The sequence below is a fragment of the Ictidomys tridecemlineatus genome, chromosome 1 (genome assembly GCF_052094955.1).
Source record: "Ictidomys tridecemlineatus isolate mIctTri1 chromosome 1, mIctTri1.hap1, whole genome shotgun sequence".
NCBI lineage: Eukaryota > Metazoa > Chordata > Mammalia > Rodentia > Sciuridae > Ictidomys > Ictidomys tridecemlineatus.
The window spans coordinates 146,926,635-146,944,402 of NC_135477.1; the positions used below are offsets into that span (position 1 = coordinate 146,926,635).

The following is a 17,768-nucleotide window of genomic DNA, read 5'->3' on the forward strand; positions in this document are numbered from 1 at the left end:
TTTACTTTGAGACTAGGTCTCATTAAGTTGTGAGGCTGGCCTTGAACTTGTAATCCTCATGCCTCAGCTCACCAGTTGCTGAGATTACTGGTGTGTGCCACCATGCCTGGTTATTACCTGTGTTTTTTATGTGTAAGCTCTATCTTCCCTAGTAGCTATAAACTGCTCCAGGGCAGGGTCATGCCTTAAGACTTTAGACCAGTATCCAGCATCTTCCTTTGCCACAAACTGAGGTCAGAGGTAGAAAGAATGTGATCTATGGTGAACTGAAAGGGATCGAGTGAGGAAAGCCCCTAAAAATTCCAGAGAACTTTTTCAAATCTCCTAATCATCCCGGGTCTCAGTTTTTGCTGGTCTGTGACCGATTAAGCCATGGGTCCCGTCCTGAACATAATATCATGTGAATGATCCTTGTGATTGGGTTTAGAGACATTGCACTGCAGCCTCCCTCCTTCCCCAGGTGATGAGTAAGCAGGAGAGCAGAAGGATCTGCAGAAACAGTGTGTAAGTCAGCGCCTGCAGCACGTAGTTCACAGCATACAGTGAGAAGATTTCATAGCCGTAATCACAGAAAGGGACGAGACAGCTTTAAGAGAAAATAATGAAAAGCTGACAGCTGGAAACACAAGCATTATATATTCTTAGGATTCTTTGGCTTGGGGCCTCTGACTACATCCAAAATAAGATTAGCTGCCTCTTGCCATTCCTTGGGATTTCCGCTTGAACTGGCAAATAACAGGCACTAGTCAGAGGGTCCAACAACCTTCCTGTTCTAGAAATTAAATCGACCCTCCCTTCCCATACCTCTCTCTGAATCTGGAAGATTCTGGATTGCCTGAAGTTCTTCAAGGGAACACCATGCTCCTCTTCCCTTGAGATTAGCTTTCCCTCCTTCACATCCCTCTTCCTCCACCTCAAGATGAGATTTCACTTTTTATGAGAAATTGCTTTTGGAAGAATGAATGTATCAATTTACCAATTTAAAACATACCTCAGTGGGTTGGGATCTCATTGTACTAAATCTCTGTTCAGGGACAAGGGCGTGGAAATTGTGTTTTAACTGTCTTTGGAGCCCTGAAACCTCTAGAATCTGAGTTGTTGAGGCCAAATGTTATTTTCCTTCCATTGTTCATCAAATTCTGTACGAGTAAACCTTGTTTTATGACTAAATCTAAGTGTCTTTTCCACCAAGACTCCCTTCTTTTTTGTTCCCCATCTTTCTCCTGGGAAATACTTTTGGCCAGGACTTTATCTCAAAGCTTTTATAACAAGATATCTTTCTAGCCCTCTGCAGAAAGGCTGGCTCCTTGGCCCCTGTGTCATGTGAAGCCCAGACTCCAGACATTATCTGATCTCCTTGGATGCTGATTACATTGTTGGTCCTTACTCCTGGACTTTTTTTTTTTTTCCTCTCAAAGTGGCAGCTGCTGTGATTGAATAGGTTTTAAATTGTCTCAGTAGGAATTCTTTATGGTTTGAATCCCTTTGGATTTTCCATCATTTGGGGGAGGGGATAAATAACAGAAGAAACAGACGTATGAAGGCATTGTCACTTGTTACCGACACGGAGAAGCTGAAACCGAGAAGCCATACATCCCTAGGAGGGTTGCAGAGTGATAAAGTGCAGTTTCAAAATTCTTCCCTAGGAGTTTTTGTGTTTTATGCTGGATTCCAAACCAACTATTATCTTAGTGGTCCATGTCTTGTTGGCCCTGTGTCCTTAGTTGCTCCAAAGGTATTGTGGCAAGAGCTGAATTCTGTTGAGCTCACTGTTCTCTCTGACTAGTTGGATTGCTGATAGCTTGAGATTAATTTGAAATGTTCATTTGGATTATTAAAAAAACAAACACCAGATGATTTGGAGAACACAAAAAAGAGGTTATAAGAGATTTCTTTGATTCATTCTTTGCTCCTCAAGATGGGGTTAAACCTACATGGGAAAAAGTATTACTTTTTATGTGCTTTCCAGCAGGAGGCACTACCCAGATGGTTCACCCTAACAGATCTGTGTCATTTTGAACCCACACTGGCTTATCAATAACTTCTGTACACTTGTGGGCAGCACTGCGGATTGAATGACAATGGAGAAAGTCAGATTTTATGACAAGTTTGTGGTCATGGTAGATTTTCTTTCCACATGTATTTAGACGGTGTCATGCTTATGAGAATATATAGACCAGGCATTTGGGGGACAGCAGGGCAGTGCAAGGCTGTTTTCCTAATTACTTTAGGGGGACATCTTTGCATTGGTTAGCTGTCTTCATGCCCAGCCACCAAGGTAGAAATCAGTACCTTTGCTTAGTGAAATTATTTCTCCAGTGGGAGAGAACTATGGGTTTGCACTAATTTTGTTCCTTTCCTTTTGGAGTCTGACATTTTATCTTTCAGACTAAGTAAATTCTCAATCACCAGAGATACCCGTAGTAGCCAAATGTTGTATTTGGAAATGTTATTTAAAGCTTTTTTTTTTTTTTTTAAAGCTGAGACCTCTAAAGTTTCATAATGTATCAGCTAAACCTCCAAGCACATGTTAAACGCATTCTTGCTCCAATTCCAGAGATTATATCAAGTATTATATAATTGGAGTATTTCCTTCGTTTGCTGAAAGTCTAACTACCGGAGGATCAAAATATATTTGCTCTTACAGGTTTTAATCTTGTAAGTCTACTTGTAGATTACTTCACTGTATTTATTTTCTATATTTCATGGAAATATAGGTGACCATTCCATGTGTTGTTGAAATTATGAGAGTTGTGGAGGCCAACACTTGTATTCACATTACATAAGTAATTTGAGAGTAAGAAAAGCATGTTCCCATTTAGACATTTGTTTATTAGATAAGCCATGCCTATTAGAATCAGTCATTTAGATTTAGATAATTTTAATCTTTCCATAGGTGCTTTCCAAAGAAATATGGTAACCAGATTTTTGTATGTTTACTTTGCTTGTACTGCAGAAGTGGAGCCTGTTGTCTGTTTACTGTTGGCCGTAATGGCGTTCCAACCAATTGCAGAACTTGAATGTGGGTCAGGTTATTCGTTGGGTGGGTCAGAGAGCCATGAGCAGACTGCCAAGGCCTTAGTTGCCAGACCGGGAATGAGTAACTTGGTTCAGGAGGCAAAGGGAGCCAGTAACCATTTTTAAACCGGAAAAAGGGCAAAAGCATTGGGTATGGCTAATACTTGTGAATTATTTTCCAGAAATCAAAAATTGACTTTCTTGAGTATTCTGGGACCATTGAAGTTTAACTGGTATGTGATTTAATAATTTCTTTTAATAAAATAGTCTTTTCTTTACCATCCATTTATTTATATAGAAGGTTCATTCCAGAAAAGGGTTGGTGTAAATGCAATGAAATCCTAGATTAGGTCAGCACCTGATACTATCCTATAAAAGGAACAAAAGAGCAAGAAAAACATGGTAATAGACCTGGGTTTTTGGAATATATTGATATGCAGAAGGTGTAGTTGCAAGTTTCAGAATTCATTAATTTAAAACAGGATGTTTGGTTTAAACATGTTTTGGTCTAAACATGCATAAGTAACTAGTTAACTAAAGAGGACTTTTCCCTACATGGTATCTCACTGCGAACTGGATCTGAATCTCAGCAGGGAGTGGAAGCTCTCATTATCACTGATTCCTGTAACTTGGCTTGATCATTTGTCCTGGACTTCCCTGACCCCTTTTCCTTTTGCAAAAATCAACAGCTTCACCTTCTTAATTTTCCATAACACAGTTTTTTTCCTTTTGGTGAGAATGAAGAAAATGAATGGCTTTCTGAAATACCAAAGTGGGAAACACAATTCCCTCAAGTCTGGAGCCGTGTCAATCTGGTTTGTGGGCAAGTTATTCTCTGTTCACTGCCCTCCCCAAATGCAGTGGCCACAAAGAGCCTCAGCCAGGTCTGCTTGATACATGGAAGATCCCCCAGTGTCCTAGGCACCTCCTTCTCCTGCTACCATCTGAAATGGCATTAGTCTTAGGCAATTGCATCATTGAAGAGTCACTGAATGTATAGGAAGCTCAGGTTCTTGGGATTTTTAAAAAATATATTTTTAGTTGTTAATGGATCTTTTATTTACTTACATGTGGTGCTGAGGATCGATCGAACCCAGGGCCTCACACATGCCAGGCAAGCACCCTACCACTGAGCCACAACTCCAGCCCTCTTGAGATGTTTTTAAAAAATTCTTAATAATTAATTAATTCATGTCTTCTTCTATTTGTAGTTTTTAAAAAACTAAATATAAAATTTAATTTTGTCACTAGTTAATTTTGTCTTTTATTTTATCTATCTGTTCAGTCTCTGGCTGGGACCCTGGTTCTGTCAGCTCATATACTGGCCCTCCCTCCTAGAGTGGGATCATGGAGAAATCTGAGAAGCATACCACTGACTTACTTATTGGACAAGTGTTGATAAACTTGGATGGAAATTTTTTTTCTTTTTTGGTGGGTACAGAGGATTGAACACAGGGGCACTTGAGCACTGAGCCATATCCCCAGCTCTATTTTGTATTTTATATAGAGACAGAGTCTCACTGAGTTGCTTAGTGCCTCACTTTTGCTGAGGCTGTCTTTGAACTTGCAATCTTCCTGCCTCAGCCTCCCGAGCCACTGGGATTAGGATGGAAGTTTTCTAATGGGTCACTGAAGGATTCTTTTCCAAGTTTAGTCTCTCAGCCAGGCTATCTCTCTTCTGACACAGAGGAACTCAAATGATATTCTGGAAAATTTTGTTACTATCTTACTGAAATGAGAAATATTGTGGAAGAAGGAAGAACAGTCCTTGTATATTGGACTGTTACCAAAGGTGGCTGTGGTGGATGAGAGGATGAGGTTAACACCAGTTAGGGGTTACAGGCAATGACAAAAAGTAAGCATGTTTTATGAGAGGGAGAGTTTTCATTTTATACTGTGTTATTTGATTTGTTCTCTATGCTTTCTGCTGGAGGTGTTTTGGGTTGTCTGTTCCTACTTAACAGAATGTGACTCATCTGATTTAAGGCTCTGTGGGAATAGCTAGACCAATCAACAGGTGGGCTTTGGGGCTAACTGTTTTGTCAATCCACATGTCCATACAATAACTGAAAGTCTTTTATGTTTTTTCAGAGAAGACTTCTTCAGATCTCTTACTATAGAGTTATCTGTCTCACTCACAACATTTGGGAAAATGAAACTTTGGAGTAATGAGTTTGGCTTTGGTTTAGATGTAGTTTGCCCCCCAGGGGCTAATGTGTTGGAGGCTTGGTCTTCAGTGTGCCATTGCTGAAGTGGAGAGAGCTCATAGGAGCTTATTGGGTCATTGAGTGTGTGCCCTCTGTGAACATTAAGGTAGTTCTTCTGGGACCCTGAGTTAATTCTCATTGGAGTGTTGGCTCTACAAGAACAAATATGGCCTCTTTTTGGCTTCTTGTCGGGCAATATGATCTATCTTTCTCTACTTCCCCACCCCCCGCCCCATAAGTGCCTCCATTCATGATGCCATTGCTAGGAAATCCTCACCACAGCTGAGCTGATAGCAGTTATGTGCTGTCAGTGTCAAGAACTTTGAGCTAAATAAACCTCTTTTCTTTTTAAGTACTCAGCTTCTGGTATTTTGTTATAATAACAGAAAACTATCTAATACAAATATACATTCAGAGTGTATATTTTTATTTAATACTATTTCCCGTCCTAAGCCTTTGGTGCCTGATTTCTGTGGTTGACAACCTTCCTTGTCCAGATTTACCTGTTCAGGGAAGATGGTGCAGGTGAGAAGACACTAGTCCTGTACCTATGAAGGGTTAAGGCAAAGACCTGGGAGCCTAATAGCTCTCTAAACTCTTTAACACTTTCCCAGTTTTCAATCTCAGGTCTTACCCCTGTCTTCTGTGGTACACAATTTCCCTAAATCTGAGCCTCTAATTTATGAGAGCAAGTTAATTTTCTTAGTATCTCCTTTGCAGGTTCTTTTATAAAGAGCACCAATTCTTGTGCTCTAAGTCAAATTACTCCCCCCTTTAGTTTATTTTGTGAATAAAATAAAGTTGAGGAAGTTAAATCAGGCATATTTCTATTTTGTCTTCCCAAAATTTATTGAAATAACCTTTTTCTGCAATCTTCAGTCCTATTCTCTTGCCCTAATCTATTTCTTTATTTTTTTCCCCTTTGTCAACCTCTTAGTAGCTCTTAGAAAGGAGATGTGAGTAATGTGTGGTCATCTGCTCCATTTAATCAGAATTCTACCACACTCTAGAGAAAAGACCACAAGTTTGTTGAGTTTCTATATAGTTATGTTGATGTGCCATACAGCTCAGACCCTATTATTACTCTGAAACTAAAGCTATTTCAAAATGCCACACGGATAGTACTATTTCTGATCCAACTACACAGAGCACCCCAAAGAGACGGCAGTGTCTTGGTACTGGTGTGCAAGAGTCTACATAATGTCCTGGAGGAGCTGTGTGGTGCGGGGGACAAGGGTGTCCTTTCTTCCAACTCTGCTCTAAGTCAAGTTACTCCCCCCCCCAGTTTATTATTTTTTGAATAAGGATCTATCTCTGAGGTCGTTCTAGGATTAACATTCTGCGATTCTTGGGGTAGAGAGTAAAGAGGACAGGTTGTGCAAAAGCCTTGTATGTCTTACTCCAGGGTTTTTATCTGGACCTGAAGACCCTCAAACCTGTAAAAGCTGAAATCCCAGTTCTCGGCACTTCCGGTCCCGAGGCTTTGGTTCCTGGAGCACAGATTCTGGTCATCTCTAATGCAGTCTCCCATCTGCTCTTCTGTAGCAACAGTAAGGGCTAGAAGTCTAGAAACCTTTGATGTATAGACTCTCTAAGGAATGGAAATGGGATATCTGAGCAATCTCCATTAAAACCATTCCCACTGATGTATTAAACAGATTAGAGAAGGGAGTGGGTTCCGTGTAGTTTAGCTACATAAACTAGAGAGTGGAAATCATGGATCATGGGATATTCTTTTGTCCCATTGACTTGAAAAGATCAGGATATATTTAGTTCCGTAGCCTTATAAAGAGGTTGGTTTAACATGGTCTGAGTTTATTTCAGTTGAAAGTTGAGAAACCTTTTCAAAAACAAACCAGATTAGCTCAGGAGTCACTTTTTTCCTGGCTCGATCCTGAGGTCAGGGTGTTATATTCAGGCCTTTTTTGTTCCCCATCTGTTAATTGGATCAAGTTCTTAACCTCAACCAACCAGTCTCTGTGCAGGGTCGGGGAGGGAATTATGACCATCCTTTTGAGGCAGTACCCCTGGGCAGCCACACAGAGGGGAGCAGAGCTCTTTCCAAAAGGAGTGGAGGAGAGGGTAGGTAACCAGCTTCACCTGCTTCACAGCCTCATGTGGAGATTCAATTTGCAGAAAAGGAGACCAGAAAGGAGCAGGAATTTGGACTTTAAAAACAGTCAGCAAGGAGCTATTGGAGGAATGATACAATGAATGACCAGATAAGATTTGTGTCTGAGAGTTCAATTTGACTTCTTCTATGTAGAGAATCAGTCACCTACATAGAGTTGGAAATAGATCTGGTAGGGATCAGAAACTTGACAAGACCTGTTGCGGAACCAGAAAATCTGCCTTCTGCCATGTCTGGGATTCCAGGAGTTGCCAATTCACCATGGGAAATCTGACAAATGAGAAAAATGTACATGACAACTGAGTGTATATACCATGATTGACTAAAAGAAGCACCCCAGACTTGGCCTCCCTCCATCCACACAAGCCATTTTCCACTTAAGTGTTTGCCACAAATATGCTGCATTTCGGCATATGGGACTTGGAGTCTTCATTCCCATGCGGCTTTGCCTGCTGAGGTCCTTCCTCCATTGTGACAGACCTGTAGTTGACTCCCTGGGATCATAGTCCCGGGAATCCATGCACCGGGCTCCAGCAGGTGTGTGAGTCAAAGCCCTTGAATGTCTGAGAAGGTTCAGTCCACCTGCCAGGTTAAGATGGGACTGAACTAAAGAAACTGAGAACTCTGCCATGTTGAGGGTTCCCTCTGGAGGAAGGAAGTAGCCCTGCTTCTGCTAACAGCTCCTATTCTGGGATTCCAAGATCCCATTATCCAATCTGATATTTGAAAAAGATCCACAGAATCATGGTATGTTTCCATGACAGATTTGTTCCTGGGGCAATGCCAGTTGGAACATGGAACATGTTTTTATAAAGAGATCTTATTATCAATATGGTAACAAACAGTGCTCATATTATAATTGCTTAAGCTAATGGTCTCTATAAAGTTCTCCATTTAAAAAAAAAATAGAATGAAGTATGAGCTTTCATCGCTTGTATGTGAAATTTTCATATATTTACAAATTAAATTCTTTCAGTATTCTATTCATGTTTTGTATCCGATAAAAATGAAACAAACTAGATGTTAAAGAACAAGGTGGAAAAGGAAAATAAAGATAGATGGATATTCTTTTCATACCTCCATGAATTTTCATATTATCTTTGAAACTTTTGTTTTTAAACTATGTGGACTAAATAAATGTTACAGAATAAATTGGAATCACCCACTCCCCTCCCCTGCATTACTTTTACAGTTTCTTTTAAGTTCTGTTAAACAACCATTTTATAAAAGTCAGAAACTAAACACTGTTAAAACCTTGAGACAGTTAGTTCCCCTCCACCCACACACCCCCATATTGTGTCACCTCGTCACTCAGAGCAAACAGTGCTGTGGAGCAGCTATGGTCTGCGCACTCCCCACACCATGGGGCTGTGGGAGGACAAGCCTAGCTGACCTCCAGGCTCTGTGTTCTATGTCTGTACTTTGAACTCAGCATTAACAGTGTTTGTTTTTGAATTTTAAATAAACAACAGCAAAACCTTAAAGATGGGGGAAAATCTGTAAGCAAGATTTGGCTTAGCTTACCGCTGGAGTTTTTTGTTGTTTATGTAACAGCTTTAATAAAGAGTGTGTTTTTTTTTTTTTAAAAAAAGACTAAAATGCAGGAGTTGGTTTCTCAGATGTTTATCATATTTAACTTCCAGACAGGAAATAGGAAAAAAAGACTAGAATGAAATATATAAAATGCTAACAATTAGTAGTGGATATTGATTTTGTTGGTAGCTTTTTTTCTCTTCATTTCCCAGTTTTCAGTGATAGCATCCCTTTATTTACAAAACAACAAAGTTTTCCCCAAATATCACTGCTGTTCTTAAATGTGCCAGAAGCTCATCAGCCTATTTAACAAAGTCTACATCCGAAGGCAGCAAAAGACATTGAAACGCAAGTTGGCATTTTACTACGTTTCGTATTCAAAACTGCCCTGGTGCCCTCTCTCCAGAACTTCATAATTCATGAAGAGCCTACTTCCCTCCCCACGTTTAAGTAACTGGAAGGTTGAGTGTGTGTTGCCCGCGCCATGTGGGGAAGCCAAATACAGCAGCATACCCCATGTCTGCCTGAAAAGCCTAACAGCCTGAAATACTTGAACTCTCCATTATTGGAGGAAAAACCCCACAAAGCACATTTCCTTCCTTTGCTTCCATGTCCCTACTTCAGATTTTCCCTCCCTGAGTCGCCCAAATCATACTCGTTCATGAAAATTACTTTTCTGCTGTTTGTGAAAAGTAATTCAATTCTGCTTTTCAGGCATGAGACGACCCTGATGGATTTTCACTGCTCCTGCCTTAGAAAAAATTAAATTACTGGCAATATACATCAAAATCCTTGTCTGTTCTGGTTCTGCGAGAACCTTGGAAGTTTCTGAATCACTCAGAAATTGTAGTGGAGCTGAGGCTCATGCATGAAAAACAAAACAAAACAAAACATTTTATTTTTTCATAGCCCATGTGTGTGCCTATACCTTCTCTAAAATATAATCGGCCCTCGTTTCCTTACTTGGTTTCAGATCTATAGCCTGTGTCCACCCTGCTCCTTGGTTGAATGCTATCATTTCAATATAAATGACCCTTCTTGGCAGGAATAAGGTTAGGTGATTTTATAACCTCCTAATCCTCGAGGCACCAGTTTTCCTGGTTTGGCTGTTTTGTGCTTTAGATTCTTCCATAAAAATATTTTTGAACATTAAGATAAATAAGCAGTAAAAGTTGTTGGTAATTGCTTTTCATGGAACATGCCTGTTTATTTTCCCATCATGTGTATATGATGCCAATGAAAATACCTAAGTCATATTAAAATGTCTTTGAACTGTGAAACTCAGAAATTTCTACGAGGTATAAGCGTAATGGCCAAAAATGTACTCATTAAGACATAAATGGCCAGAAATGTGCTCATTAAAACATAGAAATAAAATGTTCACTTTTTTTGCCTCAGTAATCTCAGTAGTGTATTTATACCAATTAAATATTTAACTTAAATGTAAACCTGATTCTGTGGTTACTATTAAGAAGCAAGATACTCAGTGAACTGCAGACTCCCAAGACATATTCCCTGAAGGCATATATGTTTTCAAGTTTTCATTGAACGGACAAGTTCAGCCAGTAAGTATTTAACGAACATCCTGAGGGCTTTTGGTATATCAGGAATCCCATATACCACTTTCCTTTCCAGCATTTTTTTTTTCTTAAATTCATCAGAGCGAATACATCCGACATTCACAGTCTCATTTCTTTTCTCTTAATATGCACATTGCAACTTCTTATTTTTTAAAAATATTTTCAGTTGTAGAGGGACACAATACCTTTATTTTATTTATTTATATCCAGTGCTGAGGATCGAACCCCGTACCTTACACATACTAGGCAAGCTTCTACCACTGAGCTATAGCCCCAGCCTGACTTCTTATTTTAAAATATTACACACCTTAAAAGGGTGTGTTGCAAATTCAATTGAGGAGGAAGGGATGGAGATCTGCCAGGAGAGTAATCTCTTGGGAATTGACCTGCAGGGACACTCTCTGGCCTGGTGCAGCCACAGCCTGTTTCCTGAGCAAACACTGGATCAGCTGGGGAAAGGACCCTGGTTTTCTTCTTAGAGTATCCGTCTGGCTTTGCATCTCATCTACCTCAGCTTTTGTTCCCTGGAGGAAGGGAAGTGGTGAGAGGCCTTTTTCCAAGATACTTTCTCTGAGGAGACATTGTGCCCAGTCAAGGAGGCATCTTTACACCTCAAGTGAGGATGTGCTTCTTCAAGCTTTCCCTCCCCCTCATGTGAAGGACATGGACCAGGGGAGACTCCTGTCCCCTGTGTGATCAAAAAGCAGAACTGCTAAATCTGCACTCACCATTTTATTTACACTTCCTCCCTCAGCTCCTCTAAGTACAGCTGAATTTTTTAAAAAAAAATCCTCCAGTGCATCATTCCATTTAAACATGTGTTTTTCTCTAAAGATCACTTACTTTTTTTTCCTCTGAAGTGAACTTGAGGAAACTTAAGTCACTTGCCTGGCTCAATCACATTGAAACTGACTTGGGAATTCCTTTTGGGAAGTAGTAGGATATGGATATGTGTTTGGTTATCAGAATCTGACAAGGAGGCTTATGTTTTTATTTAGAGAAAAATTCCTCTTTGATTTATTCTCCTGTGTACTGAGATCATACCTTTTGAAGAATCCAGAATGCAAAGTGGAAAGGACGAGGAGAAGTTTGTGTTGTTCTCTGAACTGGTGTTTTTTTTTTGGGGGGGGGAGAGCCCATTTTTATTGTGGAACAATTTAATGTTTATATGGCACCTGTCACTGTGGGAATAGCATCATCTCAGCCCTGAAGAGTTCTAGAAAAACCACGGACACAGGCTAGAAGAAGCAGAACGTGGGCTTTTTGGTCACATTGCTGGTGGTGGCATACACTGGAGTTAGCCAGGAGGCTGGATTTGCCACCTGGATCTGGGGCTAACTGGATCAAGCATTGGTTCAAGTCTTTTTCATGTATCTTTGCGCTTAATTGCTAGAACCCCAGAGTTCCTCATCAAGCCAGGAACCTGCAGCTGCTTCCAGTGACTTCTGTTGTATTTGTAGTCTGCATTTCCGGCATCCATGAAAAAGCATAGTGTTAAGTACAAGGCTGGGTGGGGCACTGAGTTTCCTTGAGGAAATGGGCAGGAGGAAGAGTCCCATTTTAACTCTGGCTGTTTTCTATATATAATACCTGAACTCAGCATAATTTTCTGTTTTTCTGTCATTTTGGAAGAAGATTAAAAGCTATGGGTAGAACAGAGGTCTTTTCTTAAAGGATTTTAAGCTTGTCGGGGGGAACCTGCCCCACACCCTAAAGCGTGCCCCAGTCCTGCAGTGTGTCCCTCTGCTCTGACGTGGTGCAGAGTTGCTGCTTCTAGTCTCATTTCACAAAGGATCAAACAGGTGAGCCGATTGTACGTTGTTGTTGAAATGTTGCTCTCAGAGCCTTCCTCCTGGCAGGAGCATGACACTGGCTTGTATTCAAATATATTAAATCTACGTGAGATTTCAGACTCATAGTAATGTAAGTCAGTGTGAAGAAGTCATCCCATGCATCCTGAATGTTGAAAGTGGCATGGATTAAAGCAGTCTCTTTATTTAGAGGTGATATTTGATATTATGTCGGTGTTTTGTGTAACAAGTTTCTTGATGCATTTAAAGGTCTTCTATCACTAAAGGAATGATAAGGCAATTCGTTTTGATAAACTCTCATGGAGATCCTGAAAGTAAGCAAGCATAGCACCAGATGCCATCAATCAACAAATATCTAGTGCCTATGATTCTTTGAGGTGCTGGTCAAAATGGATGTTGAAGCTTCAACTCTGTGTTAATGACAAGTGGCTCAGAAGAGTTCCCTCCACTTGAGTTGGTAGAGTGGCAGAATCTATTCTCTTGCACGTATGTATGCTTGTGTCATCCAACTATTTCTTTCCGCTGTTCCCCATCCTGTGATTTCCTTCCTTTTGAGAGTACACGATGGTTACACGAGCAGAATGGGTTCTGACAGTCGGAGTCGTCCTGGGCCATTTGTTAGACCGATAAAATTTCATAGTAGGTAGGATTGAATGTTATTTATAATCTAGGGATTTGGGGCAGCCAAATGTATCTTACATGACTGGGGATGGATTTGGATCTAATTCTCAAGGAAATGATGATTTAATAATGTTCGCACCTCTCTCTCTTGAAGTGTGAGACACACTGTTAACATCTGGCTGGAGGAGGGGGGAGAGGAGAGGAGACAAGGTGCTCACATATGCAAGTGAGCATCATGTCAAAACTAAGTCACAGAGAAGTGGCCCTCTTGTTCCTCTTCTCAGTCACTAGAATGTGTCTTGGAATGATACGGGACTTAAAACACCTGGGGTTTCAGAGAATCTGGCAAATTGAGGAGACTTTGTTGTGTTTGTGTTTGGAGCAGGCAGCACAGTTACCTTGTTGACTTTTTCTGAAATTCACAATTTGAAGTGCATCCAAGTCTAAGATGTGAAGAGGCATTTGGGGTATAAGTTTAGTTATCCAAGGTATTTATAGAAAAGCATCAAACCCTTTAATAACTTCTTTCCCCCTCACTCTATTTTTTTTCAGCTGTTGCAACTCATAAGATGTTACATACATTTATTAATATAATTTGCCATGTAAATAAATGATCCATCTGGCTCTCAGTTTATTTCAAAAGAACTTGTTTCAAAGGAAAGTAGATGAGTCTCTACTACTCATTTGCTCTCCTTCCTAGTTTCCTGTACTAATATTGGTGATGGTCAAGTTTATTGAGCATGTACTATGTGCTGGATGCTTTGCCAAGTTCTTTGCATGTACCACCACATTTCATCCCATAACAAGCTTCTATGGTGGCACAGAGGTGGGTTTTCTGTGTTGCTGAGGAAACTACACTTTAAGATTTTTCATTTGCATAGCCATTTGTAAAGTTCGGAGAGGGCCCAGCTGTGACTTCACTCACAGTCCACAAATAACTACCTGCTCTATAAGCTTCAGGCTCCTCAAATCCTGGTTTAGCTCCTGAGAGATACTTGAAATGATCTCCATTAACTGTGAAGACAGAAGTGTCCCAGGTCACAGAGTCAGTGCTGGAGCCTGGCTCTAAGCCAAGCCATCTGGCTCCCAGCCTCCTCAGAGCACTCAGCACATGGCTGCGAACCTGGAATTTTCTGAAGATCTGTATGAAAGTTCTGCCCCATATAAATATTATACGACTTACACTTAATTTGCAATTCTGTATTTTTAGTGTTCAAGTAAGTCCTTTCTTGCTTTAATAAAATTTCAAAGTGTCTTTCTTTAGAGTGAAAAGTTTTTGAAGTGTTGGTACCTTGAATATATGTATATATAATTATGCATTAATCTGAATTTGAATGTTCATGTGAGAACCTACCAAGCAAGCTGCCAGATTCTCCTATCTCTGTTTTTTTCAGAGCTTCATGTATTTTCGACTCCAGAGTAGGGAGGTGAAGGGAATGTTTGGGGATACCTGAAAGCTGATGGATTGGACAAAGGTGTGGACATGTTGACCCAGTCTGTTGCTATTTTCTGCTAGTGTCTAGGCAACTAGTTCTGGAAGATTGATGTTGAAAGACAACTAACTGGATTCCCATTCATCCACTGAGGCTCAGTATTCCAGCATTGGAGGATGGAGACAGTCATAAGACATTAAATGGATTAAGCAGTAACTCTTTTTTTTTTTTTGTACCAAGGAATGAATTCAGAAGCACTCGACCACTGAGCCACATCACCATCCCTATTTTATATTTTGTTTAGAGACAAGGTCTCAGTGATTTGCTAAGCGCCTTGCTGAGGCTGACTTTGAACTCACAATCCTCCTGCCTGCCTCAGCCTCATGAGCTGCTGGGATTACAGGCGCGCACCACTGTGCCCAGCTAAGCAGAAACTCTTATTGCATATCTGAGACACATTCCAAATTTATAGTCCCTACTACAGGGTGCATGGACATGTTGGTTCTTTCTTCCCTGGTGCTTAGAAAATTTGGTGTTCAAAGTGTCAAGCTTTATTTTTGCTTGTTAGAATTTCCTTTAAGGTAAAAAGCTGGCTAATGATGTAAAAGTTTTGTGCTTGAAGTGGTTATAAAATATGTAGATAATCTAGTTTATGATTCGAGTCTACAGTGACTGTGAAACCAGAGGGTTGTTGAAATTCAGAATTGTATGGGTCCTATAAGAGCTGAACTTGGTGTCAGTTAATAAATTGTTGGCTATAATAATTCAGGATATTATGAAATATCCTGAAAATAAATACAACAGCTCACAAAACTCATCAAGCCTCAACAAAGCCAGGATATTCTTTATTGTCTCAAAGTTCAATACGCATTTTCTTTCACCCATATTGGCAAATTGGTAATCATAATTATCTTAGAGACACTAATTGTAACTGCCACAGCTGCCAAGAAAATTTGTCAGCATTTCTTTTCTAGAAGGAAATTTCACTTTAGAAATGATTATAGAGGGAAAAGGATTAATGAGAAAGTTCATTAGCATATTTGGCTGTAGGAACAAAGCAAACAGGGGATGCAGCCATGACTAATGGGTGAACCGTCACCCATGTCCTGTGGTCATATGAATATTCTGAGTTGTAAGTTGGCTAAATAACAAGGCTCCTTGGTTTCTGGTAAGCTTAGTAAGAATATCAAATTTACAAAACCGAAACCATAGCATATTTCTTCTTAAAGAATTTCGGTCCCAAGACAGTTTCTTAGGCGAAACATACTTATTGGGGATGTGTAAGACTACAATATAAACTGAGCTCCTAAATTAAATTAGATGGAAGTGTGACTTGAGGGAATTTCTAAAACTGAGCAACTCTTAATGGGGAAAGACTTGCAGGAATTGAGAAGCCTTGAAATAAGGACACGTTTCAGTATCTTAGTACTCCATTAAAAAAAAAAAAAAAAAAAAAAAAAAAAAGCCTGCAGTTCTCAATGGGGATTGAAGGTCAAACTCTTTTGAGAGTTTTTTCTCCCTGAGGAAACATTTTTTGGAATTAGATAAGAGTTTTGGAGAATAGGATTTGCTTTTCAGAATGAGGAGGACTTTAAAAAATTTGATTGCAATACACAAATTGTGCAACCCAGGGGATTCCTCTAGCTGAGGAAGTGTTTTGGGGCTCCTTTTTTTTTTTTCTCCCCAAGCAGAAGGTTCCTGTATGGTAAGGGCGCATCAGGAGTAGGGTGGAACTGCAGTTTTTATTTTACAGAAACTAGAGTCTGTGGTGATGCAGCCACACAGCCAGGTTCATAAAATTGGGGTAGAAATCGACACAGGGTTTCATCCTGAATGTACCAAGTATTCATCTAATTTATAAATGAATACTCTGTGAATAGTGCATTCACTTATAGCTTCCAAAGAGGAGGCAGAACGAACCTCTTCCCGAGCCAGGCTACATTAATGTGTTCTTGCTGCCTTGGGTGGAATAGACCTTTAATTTTTGTTGGATCAGAAGTATAACATTGCTGAGTTGAAAACTCAATGTGAAATATTTTCCCTGCTAAAAGAAGAACTGCCCAGGTACTATCGCTTTCAGTTCATTATGCTAGAAGGAATGGAGGGAAAAGCTGTCTCACATATAAAAATTTGATTAGGGTCCTCTTATTAACATCTGTGATATTGCATTGATTAATTTCTGAAAATACAATGGTGTTCTTCATTGTTTATGTATGAGTTTTGAGTCCTCCCACCATGTTATCTAAAATTGCACTACCTGGGAGTTGTGTTTCAGGGACGCTGATGTGTTAGCTCTCTTAAGAGAATCTTCAAATTGAATTTTTAATGAAGATATTTTTAAAGGATGAAAGCAAGTTTTAAAATCCAGTAACGGTTAAAAAGGAAAAAAAAAAGCCATATTGCTGCCCTAATTTGGTAAGAAGGATTAGACAATTCAACTATACAATGTCCATTTTTAGAATTCACTATGTAGCATCTTGATTGAGGACTGAGAATTATTGAAATGGTGTTCATTTGCTTTCATCCTTTGCACATCAGCTGGGCAGAATTCCAGAGGAACAGAAATGTCACATATACAATAATTTCAGAACAGTTCTTTAGGTTGCTACATAAACCTGCTTAAAATACCATCTCCAAACCTGCGCAGAGGACATAAGAGAAGGTGAAGTTTGGCCTGTAATCTATATAAAGATCATTTCATCTTTTTTTTTTAATAAAACCAGCTCCTCAATTGTGTGTTAATTGAAATCACTAATATTATTCATTAGGTATTTGGATAAATAATTAAACTTTATGGCTACTCTTAGTCATCATCAAGTATTTTCTTACAGTACTTCTTAACTTTGTACTTCCTAAAAGAACAAACTGTGTTTTTTCAGTTTTTGAAAAGTTTGAATAGACTTTTAGTTCAAACGTAGTCATGTGGCCAAGATGCTGGCATTTTGGCTGTTCTCCCACCTCCCTGGCTACCCCTTCTTAGCCTTTTTGGCTGGTTCCTTTGTTCTTCTCCAGTAATCACAGATTAAGTTGTCCCTAAGCTCCCGCCTCCCACCTCTTCTAACGCACCCATGCCAGGGCTGTGGAAACCACCTGAACACTGACTTCCGATCCAGCCCTCATTTCCAGTGGCCTCTTCATCTTTTTGTGAATGTCTAAGAGGAATCTCAAAGGAATCTCTCTAGAACCAAACTCTGAACTCAGTGTTCTCCATATATACACATATAGAAATGGCAACACCATCTTTGCTCAGGACAGAAATATTCTGGGTGTTTCTTGATTCTTCTTCCTAATACCCACACCCTACCTGTCAACAAATCATACGTCTCTACTTTCAAAAACTGTCCAGAGTCAGTCTGCCACTATACTCACCAAGTCACCATCACCTGTATTCCCCATTTTCACTGTTTTGTGTTTTTGGTTTTGGCCCTGGTGTC

At 39.8% G+C, this 17,768-nt stretch overlaps 1 protein-coding gene across 3 annotated transcripts in view; it reads left to right on the top strand.

The window, feature by feature from the left end:
- Mcc (MCC regulator of Wnt signaling pathway) overlaps positions 1-17,768 on the top strand; it is a 450,812-nt gene that overhangs the window by 232,029 nt on the left and 201,015 nt on the right. The window contains exon 1 of one of the 3 annotated variants that reach the window (XM_078048875.1): positions 12,116-12,271. The exons of the other annotated variants lie outside the window; for them this stretch is intronic. The gene's annotated coding sequence lies outside the window, so the exon portion shown is untranslated. Of the gene's footprint in view, positions 1-12,115; positions 12,272-17,768 lie in introns of those variants that run through there. 3 annotated transcript variants of the gene reach the window in all.